The 25,390-nt window shown below is 35.3% G+C and overlaps 1 protein-coding gene across 3 annotated transcripts in view; it reads left to right on the top strand.

The window, feature by feature from the left end:
• Positions 1-25,390, top strand: part of FLRT2 (fibronectin leucine rich transmembrane protein 2) — a 56,259-nt gene that overhangs the window by 2,752 nt on the left and 28,117 nt on the right. Inside the window, exons 1-2 of one of the 3 annotated variants that reach the window (XM_019615815.2) lie at positions 9-86; positions 377-654. The exons of 1 other annotated variant lie outside the window; for it this stretch is intronic. The gene's annotated coding sequence lies outside the window, so the exon portion shown is untranslated. Of the gene's footprint in view, positions 1-6; positions 87-376; positions 655-25,390 lie in introns of those variants that run through there. One more of the 3 variants, XM_010711794.2, reaches the window with a different exon arrangement.

Here is a 25,390-nt window from a genome sequence, read left to right on the forward strand (position 1 = left end):
GCAGCGGAAAAGTTTTGGTGTGGGGGGCCAGAGGCGCAGAGGGGGATTATGATCGGTGCCGGCGAGGGATTCCCAGACACTGTCAGGTACAGTTGGGATTTCATTTCTCTCTCTTTTCCTTCCTGGTTATTCTAGCCCAGGCGATTTAAAACCCCGGTGCCCTTTGAGAAGGCAAAGCTGAGGGGCCGGGATCGCGTGCGCCTCATTAGAGCCCCGTGCCTGCAAGTGTGCAGCAGCAGGCACACGCACAATTTATGAATGGCCGGCAGCAAGTGTGAGGAGGGTCGGCGGGCGGTTGTACAGCAGCGCTCTGGTCGGGAGCCCTCAGCCGCCCCGAGTAACCAGGTCCTTGGGCTCGTTTCTGTGCCGAAAGCAGCCCTCAACCCCCAGCCCCCGTCAGGCGCCGCGCAGAGCAGCCCTCCTGCTATACGAAACCGGCGGAGCGCGCGTACGAGTGCGACCATAGCCGCGTTCGGGGAAGTGGTTTGGAGAAACGGGAACTTCAAAAGATGAGGCTCGATCGGTGGAGGCAGTCGTCTGAACTCCACGCTGGCCGGTGTTCCGAGATGTAAAGGACGGAGAGAGCAAGGAGCTGCGGCCTCCGGGAGGTTTCGTCACGTTCCCATCAGCAGCCCCCGGAGCGGGGTCTGATTAGTGAGTGAGTGGGGTGAGGTGAAGGGAATGGGATCAAGGTTTCAGAGTATAAGAGAGCTCCTCATAGAGCTCTTAAGTTAGAGGTGATCTCTGGCAAAATAATTACAAATATTGGAGAGGGGTTGGGCAGGGGGAGGGGAATAATGAGCAGAGAAACAGATCGCGAAAAGAAATCAAACAGCTGAAAAGATCTCTCTAGAGCATGAGATATAATCCCGTGAAAGATAAAGAAATCAGTAGCAAAGCAGGAAAGTAAGACTGTCCACCTTCTTTTTGTAGTGGGAATCAGTCAACAGGAGCTTTTAGTTAATTTTAATGGAGGAAATCTGTTTTAAGGCTTACAATAAGCTAATAAATCCAAGGCACAAATCCGTGTAAATTCCTGTACGGTGTGTGGAAAGTACTGATTAGATTTATTCAGATGCTTTTTTTTTTTTTTTTTTTTTTCCCAATGCAGAGCTCAGCTAAAGAGAAAGGGAGAGGTTCCTTGCATGAGAAGATACTAAAACAAGGCAAACCTCTTTCAACCACACACAGGCGCACAGAAAGAGGGTATATGTTAAAAATATGTTTACTTAGTGCAGTGTTTGTAGGGATATTAAATCATTTTAAAGTTTGAGATTGATCACTACTTCGGTTACAACAAATGGCAACTTCTGTGGGGCATTCATTTCTTTCTCTGACATCACCTTTTTGCAAGCACACCTTTATGCAACTGCATTTTCAGAGACAACTTGTGGGTTGGTATTAGAAATGCATATTTTTGGGAGGGGGAAAAGGTCTGTCCTGGCATTTTTTTTCAAAACTTTTAAAAGGTATCGTATCTGTAATACTACCCACCATTTTTCCTTCTTTCTTTTAAAGAGTTAAAATATGCAATGCTATCAATGGGATTTAATCAAAATGATATAAGAGATGTTAGTGTTGGTCTTGTTTCTGAAAATTTGGGAGAGATTTCAAACATCATTACCATTGATAGAAGATTTCCTATTTAAACTGCTGTTCTCTATCCTGATAAGGTAGTTAAGCAGTTAAAAGTGATAGTGAAGAACTGGAGTACTGTAGGTAAAAAGTCAGAGCACTGTTCAAATACAGTGTCTATACAACTACCTGCAACTAACAGTCAGCAGTAGTTTTTTTTCCAAAGTTCCAGTCTGTAGCATGGAGAAATCATGCTGGAATGCATCCAACATTCTTAAAAGATTCACTCCTTACACACATGTGCACCCTATACTTTGTATAAGGTGATGTTATCTGTATTTGGCTTTGAGAGTCTGGATCTAATTTAAGCCACTGCTACAAGTCACATTTATATCCTGGCCTGCTGGGTAGTTTGATTTAGGATGTAGACATATCTCCTTTCCAGAACCCTACACCCTCCCAGTTGGAATCTGCATTACATAGGCTATGTTTTTTTTTCTAAGAATAAATAATGTGCTTACCTTTAAATGCTTAAAATAGCAGTACCCAAAACATGGCATGTCATTAGTGTTGACTTCCCTACCCTCCTTGCAGAAGGGATGGAGAGACATACTTTTACTAAGTCAGGAGAACAAAAAGAATTTCAAACAAACATCACTATCAGGCTTTTCCTGTATTGTACTTTCTATTTAAAGAACTACAAAGAAAGCACACTTAGGATAATATTGTTTCCAGGAAGATGAGAACTTTATTTCTTAAAAATTTCTACTACCTCTTTAATCTCAAAATGAATTCATTTTTCACAAGATTACTTTCAGGCTGTTACCAGACCGATTCAAATCCAGTCCATTAGTGACCTCTATCTGTGAGAAGTGTATAGTCAGAGGTGTTTTCTTCCCTTTTTTTCTCTGTTGTGGCTTGGAAACACAGGCTTTCTATCACTTTGGTCTTTTATTCCCGCATCTATCTTGTCAGGTTGTCAATACTATATTTGTCACCGACTGAGTTTTGCTAGTAATTTAAACAGGAAAACAAGAAAACTAAACGCTAGTTCCAAATGTGTGTAAAGAACTTGAAAAAAAAATAATAACAACTGAATTTCGGAAAGCTATTCCAGTGATAATGAACATTTGAAAAAATCTGAAAAATAAGAAGGATATTAAAAATCAATAATAAAGAAAGTGCATTTATGTTGGTCTGATGGTTTAATACTTACTTTAAAACTGGCTGACTGTATGTGAAATTTTATTGCCCTTGAGTGCTTACATAATATCTGAAACTTGAGACAAACACTCTGACCAGATATATTATAAGTAGTCTTTATAGTAGCAGAGTGTTTAAAAAATGAAAAAATAAAATATCCAGCTGTGTCTATATTAGGAATAGATGTCAGAGATCAAGGAAAAGGGGGTCTTTATAAACAGATGGTCTCTTTTAGTGTATTATTAAATCCAGCTTCCCAATACTAATTTGTCTCTTGTTTATATCCACATCTATATTCCATGTTTTAGTTAGTGATTATAAATGGCAGTTGAGGACTTGACCAGCAATATCTTTGGGTAGGTGAATACCATTGTTTGACATTTCCCAGACTGTGGTTGATTACCTCAGTACTTGGTAATATGAAGGTTTTAGGTGCTTCCTTCCCTCCCCCTTGGGCTTTCATTTCAGAAGTTTCTCTGTCAATGCTTTTTATTTATTTCTTCAAGAAACCAAAAGAACTGGAACTTGCCCTAAAGGTATAAAAATTACATTTTATTTTCTTTTGGTGAAACAAGTATTTATTTAAAAAAAAAAAAAGAAGAAGAAAAAAAAAAGAAGAAATACATGATATATAACTGTTATTGTGAAGTAGGCTAATTTAACATACACTAAAGATACAAGCTTTAGTCCCCCTAAAGCTATACATAACCTATTCCTTTCAAGTAACTGACTTCTTTTAAAGAAAAAAACAACCACAAAAAAGTCATCATTAAAATATTTTTCTTGACAAGGATGTTTTATTCATGGAGGCCCAATCTTTAATCCATACGTAATACCCAGAAAGGAATCATTTTAAACAAAAACTATTATCTGCTCAACAAATTGTATTCTAGTCACGTCAAACAATATCTCTCAGGAATAGTAAAATTTAATCTAAGATTTTCAGCCACTGGTGAAAAACTGTTGGGAACTTTTTATACATTCCTTTTAAATTGGTGATTTAGGCAGCTAAACAGTTTTTTGTTGCTGTTGTTTTCATATTGTTTTTCCCTCTTCGATTCCTTCTTCTGATATAGCCCTTTGAACTGAGCCAAAACTAAATACTAGCAATGTTTTTAAAACAAGTTCATCATTCAACATTCCTGAAAACTTGACGATACATACAAGGCATAAAACATCTCTTCTAAAAAGAAATAATGTTCTGTTGTGCTCTACCTGGAAGCAATCTTCTGTACATCCTACTTCAAGCTCTAGCTGTTTTATTTATTAATTTGTACATTTGTTGTTGTAGTTTTTTTTTTTTTTTTAACACATTTCTATTCTAGCATAACATAGAAAAACATGTAACTTGTAGAATTGTTAATCATTCAAAGGCATACTGTCATTGAAACGGATCCTTCAGTCCTTGCAGACAAAAATTAATAGGCTTTGGATATGCAGGATAAGCACATTGCTAGACTTGAAAGAGGGAGATGTACTTCTGCCTCAAGTGAGTGGGGACTTGCTTCCAACATGGAGTGGTCAGTATTTTGTAGGACCTGCTACTTTTGAAGCAGGATACTAAAGGTCATGGTTAACATTCTCACTTGGCTTTCAAATCAAAAGGCCGTTTTTCATAATTATTAATCACTGCCACATATTCACAAGATAAATTAACACTGTAATTTTCTGTGACAGTTATGGGATAAGACTTCAGTCAAAATAATATGAAAAGGAAAAATAATTTTAAAAGGGAATTTGGACATTAATCTATGTATTACTGTAACAGTATGCAGTCTAGTTTCGTAAATCCTGGCCCAGATGGGGATAAGTCTGGATCCATGGATTGCAGAAGAGGGCTTTTAGTTCTTTTTATCATCATTTGTGACCATATGACAGCTAAACCATTTGAATAGAGGGGGAAGAGTTCTCTTTGGTGAAACTTCTTTATTATGACCATGCTGTCATGCAAAGTCCAGTTACCTCAAAAATGCAATTAAAAAAAAATCACATAGACATCAAATTAGTTCTTTCATTAAGACATGCTATCTATGATTGAATTAATCTGAAACTATTCTACAATCTCTATTCTGACAAAATTATGTTAATGTCAGGGATCTTGATGAAGAATTAAAGGATTACAGCAAAAGATTTAGATTAATCTCCGTGATTTGTTAGCCATTTACTGTCATGCATAGTGACTCTAGCACAATCTGGGCAGACTAGATGCTAGGCTCTTCTTGTAGTAAGTACTGTAAACTGTTCGGAAATACTCCGTGACCCATTAAGAGCAGAAAAGGTCAGAGCTTTGAATGAAAAGCCTCATCAGCACCTTCTCAGAACTGAAATCAGTGTGCAGCAGTGTCACTCCCAATTCCTGCTGGCAGTCTTTGTTATGCTCTCATCAAAAACAACAGGGAAAATTAAGCTGAACAGAAAAGCTTTTCTCAACAGTAGTTCTGATCCAGCGCCATATAGTTCCATGATTAAGTCTTACCTTGCAGAGCTGTTCTGTAAGAGTTAAACCAAGATAATATGGGAGAGGGCAGCCCAGGGAGGGAAAAGATGCAGTACTGGGAGTCTTTGGTGATGCACAACAGAGGACCAAACCTTGGTCAAACTGCAGTCTTAGGGTCATCAGCCTTAGGCTTGTAAGTTCAGATTTGCAACTATTTCTCTAGAGATATCCTGCATGCTCTTCCTACAAATAGAAAGAACTGAGGTATTTGACCTGTTTTAAAATGTGTCTGACATTCACGTTGTCATTTTAAATGACTACAAGAGGAAATAAATATTATTTTAGACCAAAAACACATTTCTCAAAAGAACAAGAGATTCAATATTAGTAGTTCTAAAGAAGAAACACAACTTATAATTAATGTATATGCTACATATATAGATAACTATGTCTATAATCATGGAGATCACCCTCAGATCCTTAAAAACTTACAGTTAATTTTCATTTAAAATAATTTTGTTGGTGTATTGCAAATAAAATTAAACAAGAGAAACAGAACGTTTTCCTCAGTGTGCTGGAATTCTCTAAATTGGTTACAATACTGAAGTATTGCTCAATATTATTCCCAAGGTGAATGAGAAGAGTCTGTAGCAAACCTATCTGTGCTTAGACTGAACTTCACAGTCTAAAGACTACTTTTTAAATTAATATATTTTATTCCAGACTCAATCCCTCTCTTCACTAGCAAATTAATGTCGTAGACACTCTTCTTATGATTAGGGTTTACTCATGAGTAATAATTTGAATACCCCCAAAGTGATGTCATTTAGATGTAATTGAAGATGATACTACCCCATCAGTGATTGTCTGGTTGTATACTTTCATTAGTAGTGTCTTCACATTTGTTTGTGGAAACAAACTATGTAGATAGCAGTGATTTAAATCACTAGGATTACATCCATATTAGGACTCTAGCAATATGCGTGTTCATCATGGACATAACCTGCATAGTAGCACTGCTGCAAAATCTATCCATAGTTAAGGCATTGGGTGTGCATGTCATTTAATGAATGATTATTCTAGTGAGGTAGCAAGTCTATTGCATGCGTTAAATGTTAGTTGAAACCAAGTGAGTGTCTCTAAATGAAATCTAGATGTGTGTGTTACCTTATAATTTCACTTGCGATTTAGGAAGTTTTTCCTAGGTGATGCTTCTTGTGTCACTGAAAGATTTGCATCAAGCTAAATGTACTCCATTTAGCCATCTTGTTTGTCTTGTTTCACAGGTTACGTTACTGACTGATCTAGGTTAACCTTATTCCTATTGTTAACCACTTAGCTTTGGTGTTAGTTGCAAGCACTCCTAGGCTAAACATTCTCTCTTAAGCTGTATTATTTGAAAATTTACTGTTTATTTCATAACAGTTTAGATACCTGTATGTATCTAAAAAAAATTTGAAGCTTTGTCCTCTAAACACTTGAATTGATATGAATGTGGATTGGGTGGTAGAAGGGACAGAAGGAATCTATTTTCATATTCTAAATATCTAGATTATATTGTGTCCTATTGTACTGATCCACTATTATAAGTCCCCACATTATTTATGGAACCAGAAGATCTGGAGGTGGAAAAGGCTAGCCAGTAACTCATACTCATAAAATTTACATCCTTGCTTTAAATGTTTTCAAAGATTTCATGTGAGACTTTTTATCCTTTGAACTGCCCATAGAAAATTAATTTCTAACTCATATGGAAATATGGAAAAGAAAAAATTAAAATCATTATTATTCATACTGATATAATTCCCTGTATATAAAGCAAATTTAGCTGTCTACAAACGAATTTCCTCATGCTGAAGATGAGTATACAGTTAGAGACTGTTAAAATTTAACAGAACATGAACACATCCACACAGAGTCATTCCCAACTGTATTGCTAAATCCTGTGTATCAAATTTGTATATGCCCAACAGTGATTTTTGAAACAGCTCGTTTTGGCTTTGTGCCACGCTGCTCAGTGAAGAGCATCTTTTTGCAGCATTTCTGCAGTAAATTGTAAAATGCATCTTGCCAATGTAAGTTTTTTTTATTTGAGGAATTACTTTCACTCTTTGACAAAATTAGTTTCAGAGCCTTATTCTTTTGCAGTGCAAAAGCCTTTACCCAGCAGCACCTACCATTACAGTTTTGAAAATACTCAGGCAACAAGGAAGCACAGTGGGTTCTCTCTCTTTTTTTTGTGTATGTTTTGGATGCCACCGACAGAGCCAAGTTGCTTATCACTGTCCCGAGACACCTGAGCCTCTGTGTTAGAGCATCTGGCAGAAGGGTTATTTTATTTGCTCTATCTACCTAGTGCCCTATCAAAATCTCCTTTTTTATGCACGTGGTAATGTGATAAATTTGCATGTACAGGCATTCACACAGGTGTAAAAAAAATAAAAAAAATAAAAAAAAGCTTTCTAAAAGCATTTGAATAGTAAAGGATCATTTAGCAAAATAATTTCCTTCTAATGCTTAGTTAGCATCTTCCTTTTTGTTATTTTTAAGTAGATGGCAGTACAGTTAGTGATACTATAGAATATTGATATGGAAACTGTATGATCTTTCCTGGTTTGTTTGTCTTTGTCCCCTAGCTCTTCTCTTTCATAATTAATAGAGTACTATTTCCACAACTGGTACTCTGTTTGATATAGTTTTAAAAAGAATGATGCAATTGAATTTTTACATAGTGGTGAATCTGTCTCCAGTGCTTTTGTTTTTAGTTATGTATAATTCCATTAAAATTCAGTGATTTAATATTAAATAAAAAAGTTAAAAATAAAAACTCCCAGTTCAGGAGCTATGGAATTCTCACTGTTATCAAGATGTTAACAATGTTAACAATGTTCTGTCCTACAATCATAATCTTATCAGTATCCATTTAACTTAATATTTAGTACTAAATACAGATTTCAGCTAGTTAGTCTATTATCACAGTATTCAAACATTCAGCTCTATCCTCAGATCAGCACAGTGGATCTTTATAAATCTGGAATTAATGAGATGTTAGAGTTGCTGCCAGGAGCTCTGGCAACAGAACTGTTTTTCTGCCCAGATTCCCTTTCCTGCAAAAATTTCTTATCAGCAGATCCACACATCCTACGTTGCAACTGTGGATTTACAGATAAGAGGACAAAAATGACTGAAAGCGGATGGATGGCATAAGCATAAATAGGTTATGAGTTACCAGTTCAAGGGCTTGATCTTGAACACTGGGAGGGGATATCGTAAATTTCAGATCCCCCCCCCTGCTAAGGATACGGAGCTGTCTAGGTAGAAGGGTTTGGCTTTAATTCCTTGCCCTTCATTTGTCCAAATTCAAAAGTGCATAAATCAGTCGGTATGGGCAGAGATGACTCTGAAATTCATAACCACTCATCTCTGTGACACTGATGAAAACTCTCTTGGATCAAATGCATAGGTATTTTAATTATGAACCTCTGATATTCAGAACTTCCCTTAGGCCATCAATATCTCATATGCAATCATATTTTACAAACTACTGAATAGTTGTCTGGTTATACATGCACTGATCGAGAGAAGACATTCTACAGTCTAGTCATCTGGCTGTGGAAAGATGATCTTCTTTAAGCACAGGGAGAATAAACTCCTTTAGATTTCAGATAGCACCAGTATTTGTTCAAAAAATTAACTAGTTCTTCTGAATTTATGTTTGGGGATCTTGGGAAGAGGTGTTTTATAGCCCTGTATTGTCTTGTGCTGAATGATAACCTTGCTTGGTGAAAAGACTGTCGTTTACCTCCTTCAGTGTTATGCTAAAAGACTACCTCTTGCGTACTAGAAGAAAGACAGACAACAATATAAAAATCAGTAGCCTTGCTATGACATTTACACTCCCTCTTACCCTCTGGGGTACTGCCACTGTCATATATTTATATTCTGGTAGCAGCACACTTCTCTCCTGTCTTTGTCTGTCTTTGTTTTTTAAATACATGTGGCAGCATAGGCTGAATCCGAATTTTGAATTTGTTATTCAGCTGAGAAGAACTTACTTAAAGCTAGAGCTCATTCTATTGTATCTGCTACATCAGGTACATTGAAGACACAAAGTATCCTGAAAGTACTATGAAAACTAAAATAAACAATAATTCAGATGGGAGATTTTATTTTTATTTAAATATACAGTATTCTGCAGAGGTGGGATAAAAGCAGGAAAGGGAAAGTGACTACAAAATAAAGGTGAAAAACAGGATGACAGTGAATAATCAAAATTGTCCAGGCTGAATGAGGCACAGATATAAAAATTCAACTTTCAGTGCAACAGGAAATTGGAATTTCTCAGTGATCACAGTTTTAACCACCTAATATCTTATTTATTGGAGAGGAGAAGTAGGGCAACGTACAATCAAGGAGGAGCTGGAAGAGAAAGATCTGTGATGTTCTCTCAGTTATTTCTGTTGTGGAAAAAGCACATGTGAATTATTAGGGAGAATTAGTGCTATCTCATTGTGTTTTAGTTCTACAATAAAATTCTGGCTGCTTTGGTGAATTGGACCAGGTGAGCTTGTATTCCCTCTTAATATTGTTCCATGTCCTTATTTTTTTGTGACCTAAGGTTCTCTGCACATTAAGGAAAAATATGGGATATGGAGTAAAGACAGGATGGAAAAAATAACTAGTGAGTAACTAATCTCAAATTTTCCTCTTAGGAATGAAGACAAAGTCCGTTTTACAGAGATAAATCTGGAATATGGAATAAAAGTGGAATAATGATTATTTGTTTTTTAAAATATGTAACATAGGCCCTGTCAGCCTTAATGTTGTTTAGATTTTTTTTGCCTTTAGACCTTTCATCTGAAAGAGCCTGGAGTTCCATTATGTAATAAAAGACTTAATTTGGGTAAAACTGGGACAAATGACATTGAAGTGGGTCTTCATTATTCTCGTTTAAAAGAAACATACTGAAGGAAATGATCATAGTACACTGCAACACACAGAGTTGTGATGTTGCTCTTGCCTCATTAGTACATTCATGCTGTCCTGTTGATTAAATCATTGGATAGGTCAGGCATTGATCAAACTCCGCATTGTGGTCTGAGCTTGTAGCATGTCCTTGCAGCTGAATGTGAGGCAGAATTCAACAATGAATTTTAAAAACGGTGAGGGGATAAACAGTGTTGCATGCTGGGAACTGAAAGGACAGAAGTCACAGAAGCTATCTGCATGTGTACATATGGAAAGGCTGGTATTTCTCTTCCTTCAGGCACTGCAAATGCCCACAGTCAGTAGCAGTACTAAATCCAGGCATTTAAGGTGAAGGAGATGTGTCCTTTATGGGGGAGGGTTTTAATATGTGTCCTTGCTTTGTTAGAGGTGTACAGTCTTTTAATGATTTCAGCATTCTCCGCAAGTGTTCAGGTAGGAATAATATTTGGGTCAGTATGTAACTCTACTAACTTGCATCCTTGTAATTTTACAGAAAGTCTAGCAAAGAACCTGATTAGAATGCAGTTATAGCAACTGTAAAAGAAAAGAAAAACCTCAGTGGAGAGATAGCACTATGTGGGTTAATGCTGGCTATTCACTCAGATGAAGCTTCCTGCGAGTGATAAAATGCAAGTCGGATGGTCTTAGTCAAGCTTCTTGTGGATAGCTGCCCACATGGGAATAATAACTACGTAAATCAGCTGTGTGAATACCCAAGGACAGGTGTGGGACTGAACTGCATTGACAGGACTGCCCCAAGGACTGGTGTGTGTGATGCTTCACCAGTGAGTGAAACACGTCACTATTCCATTTTCACCAGCACTAAAACTCACTCAAGCTTTTTAAATAAATTGGTTTTAAGGAGTTGGATAAAACTCATTTTTTTGTCAGATTTTCGAGTCTCTTACTAGACATTTCAAGGAAATGAAGTACAAGTGAAAATTAAAACACACTGAATTATTTCTTACTTGTCAACATTTCTCTCTTGTTCTCAAGAACAATATTATGTCTACTGATGTATCTTTCCTAACAGACCAGGACAAATAACAAAAAAATGCAATTCTGTTAGAGTTTAAGAGGAGACAATATGACACAGGGTTTCTCCTACTGAATACAAAACCTTTCTGTTTCTATTTGAAATCTAGACACAGCTTACAGTGATCTATATGAAATGAAAGGTTGTGGACTTGGGTAACGCATCGCTATTAACCGAGACTCATTTTTCCATTCCCTGTCAGTAGTGAAAAGATTTATTATGTGAGGGGGATGAGCCATTCTTTCACTTCCATGTCCTCCTCTTCCTCTGTTCTTACAAAGCAAAGCTGAGCGTAAGTCACACTGTGTATGTCCTAGTAAGAAGCATATAGACAGAAACTAACTCTGTACTATTTTCTTGGTGTAAAAAGTGATATCTTGAATAAAAGACAGAAGGAAGAGTAAATAGCAGGATTGAATCAAGGGATTCTGTTGCACAGGCAGCTGCTTGATATTAGATATATAGTGCTTGTATAAATTAGATCTGGAATGGTCCATAGTAGCTGAATATCCACAACATGAAAACTTCTCTATTAAGATACTTGCTAGAGCCAGAACTGTAGAACAAACTTCTTTCCTTAGCAGGGAGGGGAAAGATTGTGGTTTGGTATCTGGTACTGCACTGTTTGGGCCCCAGTTGCCTCTGAATCAATAAAGAGCCCTGCTCTTCAAATTTCTCACATGAAGTAAATATACATTTTTTTTGTTCCTTGATTTAACATGACTGATGAGATGTTTGAGCTCTAGATGGTCTACGGTCATGTTTACAGCACTGCTGTAGTTATTTACGGCATAGTTTGAAGTTTCAAATTCATATGTAGATGTGGTTATATAATTTACTGAAGCTATTTATACTTCAGTTCATTTTTCTTATATCTGTCTTATAGCAATTGCTACACCCTTTGCGTCTGAAATATTTTCCGTGACACATTTGAAGCTTGCCACCATTGCTTTATCTAATGAGGCTTGATTTTCATATACGTGAACCAGTATGGGCATGGAATATAACTCTAAAAAATTTACCAGACTTCATCTCATTGTGCCAAAGGACTGCAAGCATAGTGGTTTTTATCAATGCAGCTTTAGACTTCTGGCACTTGCATTAAATTTTAACTATTCAGTTTTAGTGAATTTAATAATTTCTCTTGCTACAGGAACTCTATACTGCAGGAATGGGGAGAAAAAATGACAAGTGTCTTCTATCAATTTGCCACTTTTTCAGTTCTATTCAGCTGATAGTTTTGCATATTTTGATGATGGTATTGTCTAAGGAAGATAAGAATTGTGTAAGGAAATTGCTTTAATATTACTGGACATAATTGAGGTCTGCTGCTTTGCAGGTTAACATTTAGAATGTATAGTGAGATTTTATGCTGCTATCACCAAACAGAAATGGGAAGCAAAGTGTATAAACCTGCACTAGCTAGTAACTAGTGATGTGTTATAACACAAGACTTACTGGGCTTTTCCCAGTACAAATTTCAGTGGTACCTCTGAGGCAGTTAGTGTGTAAGAGTAAGTGTATCCATTCTGTTAATCATATTTTCTTTGTAGAGACTAGTATGATGTTTTGCATCTAGGTATAAACCAATCTAAGTGACAGTGGGCTATGTTCTGCTCTATTCTGTTTAATCTTACATTCTGTTCATCAGTATAGTAGCCTAACACCAACCTATAAAGTTTTACTGAAAGATATCCTTACAAAACAATTCTGCAATGTTTATATCAAATTACTTTATTTCATGTAGAGAGTTATTAATATTTGTAACATGAGACCTGGTCAGTCAGAATTAAGAAGCTTTGAAATTCCCTTCTGAGCATAAAATTTAGGAGAGTAGTTTGTACCCACACTTATTTATGAATATACAGATTGTATTTATAATTCCACTGACTTTGTACACATGAAAAATCTAGATAAGTGATTAGTAAAATGACATTAATTATGCTGCATATTCCCCATGCAAATAGTATGCTGCAAAAGTGACTCCCAATAGATCTGGCATATATGTAGTATATAGTCTGTCTCACCTTTCTCTCTTTTCTATGATCTTAACATCCAACACTTAAAAGCCTAGATATATTGAAGACTAAGTCCTCCCACCAAGATTAAAGGGCTGTACTTTCATGGACCTTCAATTCTACGTATTTTAACATCTCTTATCTGAGAGAGCAACATGCTCCCAGGTAATTAGACAAGTTGAATTAATCAGTGCAATATACTGCTTGGTTTTCAGGCAATTTTCAGTAGAATGACACTCTTTGGTATATATGCATGCTGTATAGTTGCTAATAATCACATGAAGATCCTTATTTCTTTCCCTTATGCAAAGCTGGAAATAAAATCAAATGACCTGAATATTTGCATATCTCATTTATATTGCTGAACTGAAATGAAGAAGGATCCATCTGACATTTCTGCACTATTTGGGTCTTCTCATGAAGCAATATGTCCAATAAGGGAAATTGAATTGTAAGACTTGAAAAATCAAAAAGTAGTGCATGAATGGTCACACTTCCAGTACAGACTTTGAGTATAAATCACGATTTATTCTTATGAAATCTGTATTTTTTTTTACATGACCTGAAATGAAGAGACGTATTTGTTGTTCCAAATCTTCATACATGGGATAAGCAGAAATATGAGTGTCCTTACAGAAGACCAATTGACTGTCTCACAATAAAGCATATTTAAGATATCAGAAATGGCAGTGCATTTGCAGAACTAAATACATGCAGAAAAGTTTGAAGTGAATTAGTGGATGGTGATGGCTTATGAAACAATGTATAAATATCAGTGAATTGCTAAATCAAATGGATTACTACAATGAGGCTGTTGGTATACCGCTCCACACTCATAGCAGAGTTCAGAAAGCAAATGCAAGATCCCCATTTTTGACAGCAGAATCAAAATGAGAACATTTAGTCCAAAACAAATGGTGTGTTAGATTTTCGATTTTCATAAATAATGATAATTAATAGGGAAATGAAGAAGAAAGCATTTTTCTTCTACCTGTCCCTCTGATTCCAGTTGTGACTGGAGTGTTACTCCCATGAAATGCAAGCTGCCATTTTATGCCCTGTATTACCCTGTCTCCTTCCATTTGCAGCTTAAAAAAAAAAAAGAAAACCATTTTCACAGCTGAGACCAAGTTCTGTGAAATTCTGAATGCTTTAAATTCCAGTCAGTAGGTTTTGAACATAATAAGTTATTTTCAGGGTCTCCACATGTATTTAAACTGATATAGCTTGTAGCTATCTTCAATTGAGGAAACAAGAAGTATCACCCATTACATTGTCAGAGTTTTTTTTGTGAGATGTTTAATTTCAAATTTAATATGATTTAAAATATAAATCTGAGACAATTTGAAATAAAATCCCTTTCTAAAAATAAAAATTTGTGTCTAATTGTAGCAGTATTACCTGTATAGCCTAGAAAAACAGCAGCAACAAGTCACAGAAGTCATAAGAATGAGCAGCAGCTTCCCTGGTATTCAGTAAGAATCTTTCTTGGTAAATGTTTATATGAATTATTAAATGAAATAGCGGCAAAATAGAGTTTCCTTCTAAAGACATGGGAAGAATTGTTGTTTTGTTTTGTTTTGTTTTCCAAAGGCTTGCTTTTGGCGTGTCTTGCTTTGCTTGAATTATACAACATAATCTCTGTACTGAAACTTCCCTAATTCATTTTGCAAGTAAATAATGCTTATTGGTGTAGTTTCACAACCTCACTTAAGCAGTTTTTCTTATATATCTTAATTTCCTTGTCCAAACTTGTTCCTGGAGAGAAACTGCTGTGATGTAATAGTGAGCGTGACTCTATGGGCTGAAAGTATGATGTCCACTTACTGATTAGATATTTAGTGTATCTGTCAATGCTAGAATATATGCTTTGTAATCCGAACATGCAGGTCTACTCCTCAGTTGATCTGTACTGTAGTGATACAATTTTCTTGAATTTAATTTTCTAGATGTAAGGTTAGTTTGGGATTTGAATAAAAGAATTAATAGTTAACTAGTTTATCTGATTTCTAGATTAGCTCTCCAGAGTAGTGAACTTTAAAGAGAATGTCAGATATTACTGATGAAGGCATTCTACTTGGATTTAACAGTCATGAATTTTATCTTTAGCATTTTGTTCAGATTTGGTTGAAAATTTTGGGAAAAAGTAAAAAAATATTTTGGCTTGGTGAAACAGCATATCAAAAGTGATGCAGAATTGCTTGCTTCCCTAAGTAACATTCTGATTGTAGTCAAAGCCAAAAATTTATTACCAGCCATTATTACATACAGCAGAAAGCATGGGTAATACTATTTAAATATATATATATCAGCCCACAAAAAGAGATATATGAGAGTCTCTGTTGAATATACCTGACTAAAGTTGCTGAAGACAAAGACCTAGGTGATGCTTTGGCCTTCAGCAAAATCAATAAAAGTGATTTCCACTAACATCTAAGGAGCAGAATTACTTTTTCTGAGTGTCCTTTCCATATTCCTTATGTATAATTAGGACTTCGTTCATACTAACTTTTAATGTGATTATGAGCTCTGTTTCCTCTCTCATGCAAACAAGCATCCATCCACAGACCACATATGAATACTTAACTCACAATATGAGAGCTAGTTTTAACTCTGAAGACCTACAAGACACCTGCTCTTTTCTTCTGCTCACTACACTGATGGAAGATGTAACACTGATGATGATGATCATCACTGATGAAGAGCGGTGTAACTCTGTAAAGCCTAACAAAAAGCTCTATACAGATACCTGGAATAAACTAACATCTACCATTTCTATGTGTAATTCAGACTCAGTGCTGCATGTTAGTTTGTGTCAGGTGAAAAACAAAGCAAAACAAACAAGTAAAACCCAAACATAAAAATCACCTTGAATTTAAAGAAAATTTGTAAAACCATGTGCCCCATCTTATATTTTGTGTGAATCAGTCCTGAACTCTTCACAGGCTAATAGAATTCTAAAGTCATTCAGCTCAGACTATCATGTAAAAATCTGTTAGATATGCTGAATATTCTTTAAAATACATACCTCACTAGCTGGAAAGTCATGTTTATTCTTTTAGCTATTGTTTCAAATAAGCAAAATATCAGGACAAGGTTTCTAAGAGCAAAATATGTTATATGGTCTCCACAAAATTTTGGAAGCCTCATTTCTAGACACAAATATGATTAACGTTGACAAAGTGCTGATGGATTAGTGTTGAAAATATGCCTGCAGTCTTGGGGCTGGTACAGATGACATAAGGAAAGTTTCCTGTTACTTAAAATAAGTTAATTAACTGGATTTGATCACTTAGCATAACAAAAGGAACAATCAGGATTCTTGCTGTCGGATTCATATCTCCACGCTAGCAAAAAATGTAGAGATTGCAATATCATTGTCTTCAATTGGAGCTGTGGGTGAGTAATTAGGAAGACAATGGGAACACATGACACTGAAATTGTAGCAGGAGTCTATTGACCACCAATAGAGTTTTTGGCCTGGCAACTGTTCATAAAATCTCTTAAGTGTACATCCTAGATCCATAGGCCCAATTAGCTAAACTCTTACAAATATCCAAATTTCCATTCGCTTCAGGAAACTACATTCATACAAAGCAAATATATAAATTGTGGCCAACAGTTTAAATCATGTACTGTAGAAATCTTTGGGAGATGATGTTACTGAATGCTGAGCATATCCACTTCTCCTCCCTTTCTCTGTTCCTCTTGTTCCCACTTTGCACCTCCTCAATTTCCTCTTCCTGCCTCAAAGACTTAAATGCAGTAAATCATTTTAAAATAAGACTTATTGCTGTAGAAATAATGCCTTTCTGATATAAACTGCCATGTTGCACACAAAATAGGGAAGTACATTTTATACTTGCGTGGTTTAGGTAACATTAATAACATCAATATTTATACTGCCATAAGCTTAGCTTGCACTAGAGTGTTATTTACGTAGTGTTATGTTTTCTCCAGGTACTCCTTCTGTCAAATTCCTTCCTGGTTTTTAAAAGGTAAACGGACAGCAGTACAAAGTCTTATGTATGGAGTTTACATTCTTTTTAATTTTATATCTATAAAAGTAATGACCTTTATGAAGCCATCTACATCTTTGCAGTGCCTTCAAACTGAGAATCTTTAAGATTATTAATAGCCAATAACATTATCGCAGCAATTGTATCTATCCAGATTGTATGTCACTGATGAAACAGCACTAGAAAATGTACCTATCTGCTTTGGTCTAAAGTATAAGTATTAAATCAAAGCATCTATTTCAAATACTTCCCAAGCATTCTGAGCAAGATTCTGGAGAGTTGCTGTCACCAGAAAATTATTGTGTTTATCAAGAAAATATTGAAGATGTCCCAAATAGGCTTCCACTGATTTTTAGGTGTTGTTGCAAAAACATTAAAAGAGATTTGGTGCTTGCGAATCTTTATGGTTTTTGTTTGTTTGTTTGTTTGTTTTTAGTAAAGTAAGAACAAACAAGAATAAAAAGAAGTTATTTTAAACAAATATCCGAATGGCTTAGTTGCTTCTGAGAAAAAAGATTTAAATCTGTCAGATAATTTGAGTTTTTCTAGACTGAGTAAAAATGCAGTAACTTTTTTCACTGACTTTGTTTCCCAGTATACAAGAATTTGGGACAATGTATGTTATCATTGTTTATTAGTATAAGCCCCTTACAAATAAGCATATTTTGTTAAAGCATTTCTAGATCGGGTACGTAAGTAGCGTATATTACCCTCATGCTCTCTGGTGAAAATAGCCTAAAATTAGATCTATCTTTTTATACGCATTTTATTTAGAGTTTACTTGATTCAGTTTTGATATTACACTCTTATTTTCATTCTCTGTATTTTTAATACTATGCTGGAGTATTTTGAAGAGGATTGTAGTGTCACTGAACTTTAAATCATGCTATTTACCTAAAAACTTACATTACTGAAATATTGAATGATGACCATTGCTATGAAATCATGGGAAATCAAGTACCTTTGAGGGTAAAAACTATTACTAACACTACTAACAAAGCAGCCTTTAAAATGTTAGTAACTGAAGAGCCATTTAGTAAAATTGTTCTTTAGTGATTAGAGAAGGAAGAAGTGTATTATAGAAACTGCAGTGGAATTCTGTCTCTGCAGAAAGCAGTGGGAACAACTTTGTACTGACTTCAAACAATTCCATCCACTCCTATGTCTTAATCCATCTGGCTCTGCCAATGACTCATTAGGCCTACTTGTTCAAGTCATTTAACTTTTGATCCTTTTTGTTTAGGAGTACTGACCAATCCCAGAAGGTTTCTTCTAAACATAATATGGAAATACAAAGGTAGAGAAAATAAAATGAATATTTGAAAATGCTCTTTTCATTATATCAAAATAAAAGCCTACACAGAGAATACCATAAAAATAGACAAATATTTAATAAAGTGATTACATTCTCTACAGCTAAGTGGTATCCTACTGAACTCGGTGCTACATCCAGAAAGACAAATATTTATAATCAGGGCTAATAATTAGATATTTGTATGGGTAATGAGACATTCTTAGTTATAAGTCATAAAATATTTTATGGATATGAGGATATGTGGCCCTGTTAGTGAGTGAGTAAGATAATTGTTAATTACTCAGGAGCTGCATAGAAACTAATAAACTTCTGTATAAATATGTGAACAATTAGAGTTTGGGATCTCTCTAGTGTTTCAGTCCCTATGATTTTCTGAAGTGAACTGCTTTTGACTGGTCTGGCTTGCCCCCTTTCTCCCTCCTTTTGTCTATGACACCTATTGTCAATATGAAACAATTTTTTAGTTAGAATCTTGCAGTATATGCACACAGATAAATACATACATGCACTTGCACATAAGCATTACCTATGCTACATACTTTTCTTAGTAGAATTTTCATGAGTCAATGGCAGAAAACTTGTTTGACCTGGCCATAGCTAATAGAAAAAGAGAGAGAAAGGAAAGGAGAGGAAGAGAGAGAATGAGTGAAACAAAACATCTTAGAATGTATGAAGTTTTTTAGTATTTAATGAAACCTTGCTGGCTAATAGAAGGAACAATGTAGTAAGTCTTAAAAAATAAAGCTGTTTTAACTGGAGCAGGTACAGAAACGGACTTGATTGTCAATTAGGGGAATGAAGAACATATTATACATGAGGGTACTGAAAGAGCTGGACTTAGACAAGCAAAATAATAGCTGAGAATATGTGTGATTGCTTTCTATAAATAAATGAGGGGGAGGGAGGAGGATGAGCTATTTTTGCTAAAGGACAAGGTTACACAAGAACAAATGAATATAAACTAGCTATGAATGCATTTATTCTGCAAATTCATAAAAAGGGTTTTAAGATGGAGCTCAAATGAAATGAATGGGATTATATGACATGATTACTTACGATAGCAGGGAATTGGATTCACTGACCCAGGATGTCTCCTCTAGTCCTACAGCAAGTGCTCATACAAATTGCAGTTTTGTGCTTGGATGAGTAGGCTACCTGTTTCTGTTATTAGTTGTTTCCTCTGCTGAGATTTTGTTCAACATCATCTAAAGTCTCTTCAATTTTTATTTCCAGCAGTTTCCAACAGTGAGACAGTTTCTAGGATGTTTGTCTTTGGTTGCTTACCCCCTCCCACCCTCCTTTTATAAGGAAAATAAAACTTCAATTCTGCATTTTCCAGTGAATTTTCAAGTTTTGCTTAATGTGTTTTTGACAGGTAAATAGTTCAGGGTGAATGGAGGCAACAAATTGCATGAAAAGTAGGTGCTAAACTTTCTGAGTGCAAATTATACTTGAGTAAGTAAGTAACCAGTTTTATAGCTACTGTAGCATTACTTCAATTGTAAACAGTAATGTATAACACCATCAGTATTGATATAAAAGACATTAACAGCTTTTTTTTCTTTTTCTTTTTTTTTTTTTACTTTTCAAGAAGTATTTAACTTTTACATATAGGAAATTCAAATGCAGAGATGCAAATATTTATCTGTATGTATTTTCTGTATAAATTCTACTGATTTCACAAAATTTTCTTGCTCTCCCTGCTTGCTGAGGTGATGCTCTGAGTGACCTGGTGCCTCAGACTGCCATGTTTGCATTGGTGACCTAGCTGCCTCTGGTGACTGGCATGATCAAGGAGCATCTGCTAATCTTTGTGACTCAGATTTCTGTCTTGATTAACAGCATTGGTGAAATTATCTTTCCAAGAATAAACATTGTTGATGATTTGCTTAGTATATAAGCTACAAACAACCAGGTAAAACTGTCCTTGGAGAATTAGCTGCATAGTTCTTGGTGATGTTTCAAGAATTCACCATTCTAATCAAAAGTATCTGAGATTATCAAATGCTTTGCACAGAATTTCTTTATAAGACTGAAAGTTTCCCTTTAGGTCTGAAAGAGAAGGAAATCATAAATACACTGATAATTGATTTATGAAAGTGGTAGCTGAATAAAGAAATTTCTGGGAATAGTTAAACAAGTGTTAAAACTTTTGTTTATCTACTGTGAGTTGTCAAGGTAGTCAGTCAGATGTAAAGGTAGGCTAGTGACAATATTCACTTTTTCTGTTTTTATGCTGCTGAGCATGCGCTGGATGCTGGTATTGTCCCGGCTGTTAGAAGACTATGCAAGCATGAGAACAGCAATGCATAAAAATTCAAACTCATGTATTGCATTATGCCGTGTCAATCACACTGAATGTGGTCTGACACAGTGTGGTATTTGTACACAGTTGGTCTCAAGAGCTTAAAATTCTTAAAAGGAAAGTTCCTACTGAGCTAAGTTATTAAAAGCTTCATCTGAATAAGGAATAAAGTATGTGGCCCTTTAGAAACAATGATGTCTCAAGAGATTCCAATGTCTCTGTGAATTTAAAAAGACGGCAAGCAGTAGTAGCCATTTATTGTATAGTAGTAACTGTATTAATAGCCACCACATTACTGCTGAAAAACATTCATTTTCTATCTGGGCACATCGTAGTAGTACATTAGCAAAGGTTCAAGAACAGAAGATGACAGGCTTTCATAGAGAATCATGCTGTTATAATAACACTCCTTCCTGTGCTACAGCTTCTGGCAGTGGAACCCACCATCCCGTTATAAATTGCTGACATCAGTGTGGTATAGCATTAATATTATGTCTTTAACCCCCTCAGTAACATTCCTCTGGGTAAGTTTGCAACAGATTTAAGAGAAAGGAAAAAAACCTTCTCAGGAAAATACACACATGTATGCATCCATGTACATGCATTCATATACTGTGTTTCTTGCACACATCATGCTTGGAGTTCTACTATATTTCAGACAAATAAATGTTATTTTGATGCTATATAGGGTGCTGCAGAAATTAAATGCAAATTAAATACGGTTATTAAATGCAATAACCATTTGAAAGACAGACAAGAAAATAAGTTTAATCAGACTCACTTAGTGTGGCTGGACATTTCCACTATATGGTGTGAAAAAAGTATTTTGTACTCAAGGCAAAGCTGTGATGGAGAGCAGGGTAAATAAGCAGGGGAAAAATAAAATGAACAAAAGTTTTAATTTACCATGCACTCTAGAAAAAGTCCCATTTTTTAAGGAGTTGAACAGGAAGAATTAAAAGTAAGCATTAATTTAACTCAAAAGACTGTTCTCTGAATTATGATTAGAGTTGTGATTCTACACTAGGAAACTCAGATATAGTCAACATTCTGGTTGCTAACTACACTTTGCTTTTTACTTCTGCTTCAGTTTATAGTGTTCAGAAGTTTAAGTTTTGAATTGACACTCCAAACAGTTTGGTTCTCTTACAACACAAGAAGCCTTGACTTACTCTATCTATTCCAGCTGTCTTCTTTACATTCAGTCATATATATAGTTAGGTGTATTTCCTCATGAATCAAGAATCAGTAGACTCAAGTGGCTATAAAAATAACAAAGACAGTGTCCCAGACTAACAGATAAAACCACAGTGTTGTATACAGAGCTGCCACCCACTAGATAGGCAGCAAAATTATATTAAATGTAGAGTAAGATACAACTGGAGTTCATCTTGTTTGCAATATTATTTTGACATTTGCATGTAAAATTATAAGTTTTTTGTACATATCTTCTACCGTGTTCCCTTTGCTGAAACAAAAACAGAAAAATTTCATTCTAGGCCAATTATCCAATAACAAAATACAGGATACAAACAGAAAGTATCACTTGATTCATCACCACAAAATAATATTTTAAAGAATATTAAAATTTTATTAATTTATATTAATAAAAGTTATCTATCCTGTACCATCTTGTTATGCTACTATTCGTGGAGGTGATGATAGGCTACTTGATTTCCTAAGCTACTCAGACTTCTGTCACTCTTTTTCATACCAGTTCTTTTAACTTTTGAGAACTCTGCTGGAATCCAAGAACCCCATTATTTTGAAAGCTAAACATTTCTGCAGTGTTTCTGCTGTCTCTTATTGCAACAGCAGTTACTATTCGATTTCTACTGATTTTTTTCATGTTTGTTAGATCTCATTCCCACATTTATTCAGTTCTTTCCTAAATTAGAAAGACTATATGTTTGCTGTAGGGCTTCGGGATTTAGACTCAGGGCTCCCGTTAAAGTTAATGGAGATCATAGGTAAATCTGTGTGCAGCACACTGTAATTTTTCCATTAGGGTTATTTTTTGTTTATTTTTTGAAGGGGAAGGAATGTGATTAATTTTTGTTTGACACTATATTAAGAAGGATAAGAATAAATACATTTAAATGGCTTTCTTTTTTAATACAGAATAGAAATCATACTAAGATACTTATACGTTGCTTTATATTTACCCATCTTGTCATTTTAGAAGGTGAAAAATGCTTGGTTTTACCCTTTTTTCAGTGATTAACTAATGTTTTGCTCATTTACCAGACTGAAAACCTTGAACAGTGGAAGTCGTAGAGGAAATACAGAAGAAGTATGAGCAATGAATATTTCTATCCTCCTTTCACACATATGTATTATGTATATCTATCCCTCAATGTAGCCCTAGAGAGAGCTTTCTGTGAATAAGTGGTTAATTTTATCTCTGTGCTTACTGGCTTTTTTTTGGCCTCGTGAGAGGCTAGTTCCTGCAAATGAGAACTGTGATTTTTACTGTCACACCTGCCCACACATAACTAACTGTGCTGGAATATGCTTACTTATTTTATACAGATCTGCCATCAGCTGGCAATAATGTTTGGATCCAGCTGAGATGGATTTGAAATAATATGCCAAAGTTTGAGGGTTATTGTAGCCTATTACAAGTTGTTCAACGAAACAATTCCTTATAATGACATTAATACCACATCTACAGACTGTTTTTTTTCTGGCTAGTATTTCCAGGCTGAATCTAGAATAGATCATGCAGAAACTAATATTGATCTGTCTGACTTTAATGTAGAAGCTAGGGCTAATTGCATTTGACCCCTACCACTTTCAGGCAAATCTACACTGTCCTACTAATAACTCCTGATTATTTTCTATTGGTTCTCTAAATAATTTGTGACGAGGAGAACTATGTTAAAGATTTTCATTTAAATATATTTTGTCTTCTTTAATGGTCGTTACAAATAGAATTCTTGATATTTTTCAAGACATTTAATTTCAGCTTTAATAAAATAAATAGTGTTTTCATATTTATTATTTGGTTAGAATTACTTTATCTGTCAGTGCCAGCCATGACACTCAGATCTGACCATGTGAACATGGCTACAGCACCTCATTGTCAAAAATCATACCCAGTGAGAAGCCCAAATCCAAATCTGAATGCTTGCAGATCCACCTTTTTTTTTTGCCTGGTCCCAGAGGTGGGCAGTGGAAACATGGCCAAGAGGAAGTACAGTAGCTGATTATCTGCACTCTATGAGGAAAGTGTGAGACAGGGTCAATCCTCAGGCCTATCCCACATCAGGAAAAAGAAGACTGTGGTTTATATAAACAATGAGAATATCACCCATGTCTGAACAATTTTTAAATTTTTATTTCTAATGATAACAGTGCAGTACAAAGCTGTTCCATGTTTTTGATTCAGGTTTTCTCAACAGAAAATATGCACTGCTGGAAAATAAATACTAGTCTAGTAAAGATTATAAAAAAATCCTACTAGAAATCAAGTCACCTGTGGCTACACAGAATCTTCAAAATATATTTCTTTATTTTTCACTTCATTTGTCTGTAATATTACAGATTTTTTGGTGACTTATTAATGCTTAAATTATGCTTTTAAATGTAAAAAGATATATAAATCAAGTGTTGCTGTGATGCATACCATGTTAACAGCTCTTGATCTGATGAACTTCCTGATAGCACTCAGGGCTTGACTGCCATACTGGTATTTCATTATTTTTTACATTCTTAGATAAAAATCTTGTTTCTTTATATAACTGCAATATCTAACTGATTGGAATAATAATTTGGCATTTAGAAAACATCCAAAAGTTAATATTGCTGGGAGTATATAACTGAAATCAAAGGATTTCATTAAGATATATAAACAGTTGTTTTAGGAATATAGTCGTAGTATTAGTTACCGCTAATGTTTTCTTAAATAAAATTAGAAAATTTTATTTTCCACACCCATTATTCTAATCTGGCTTTTGACTCATTATTACAATGGGAACTGCTTTCAAATTTTAAATGTATGCTGGCAATTCCTTTATGAAGGATTATTGTTAGCTCTTCTTTCAGAAACTTTCATCTCTGATATGTACAGCAGGTGTCTGATATTAGTCAGAAGAGAGCCCTTTTCAGAGTAGCCACAACAGTTAGAGGCCAGAGTCTTCAAAGATATGCGTACAGCCTTTTTACCCTTTTAGTCCAAGAGGAATTAGGTGTGCTTTGTAGCCCATAAAAGAAACTGAGGACACACTTGGGCTTTCTCCATAAAACCCCATTTCTTATACATGGCCTTGCCTTTATTCTGCTGTTACTGTCAATGAAGCAAGTGAGATAGGAACTCCTGCATAACCAAGAGGCTAGAGTAAGTCTCCCTCAGCAAGCTTCACGGACTTGAAAGAAACTGTTCAATAGGGATTTGTCCCTCCAGGGAGAATCAGAGCCTAAGTACCAGCTTCATCACCTTTTCTAATGGAAAAAAATGTGGGGAAGAAGAAAGCTACTTGTCCATTGCTAAT

Source organism: Meleagris gallopavo, chromosome 5 (assembly GCF_000146605.3).
Source record: "Meleagris gallopavo isolate NT-WF06-2002-E0010 breed Aviagen turkey brand Nicholas breeding stock chromosome 5, Turkey_5.1, whole genome shotgun sequence".
Lineage (NCBI taxonomy): Eukaryota > Metazoa > Chordata > Aves > Galliformes > Phasianidae > Meleagris > Meleagris gallopavo.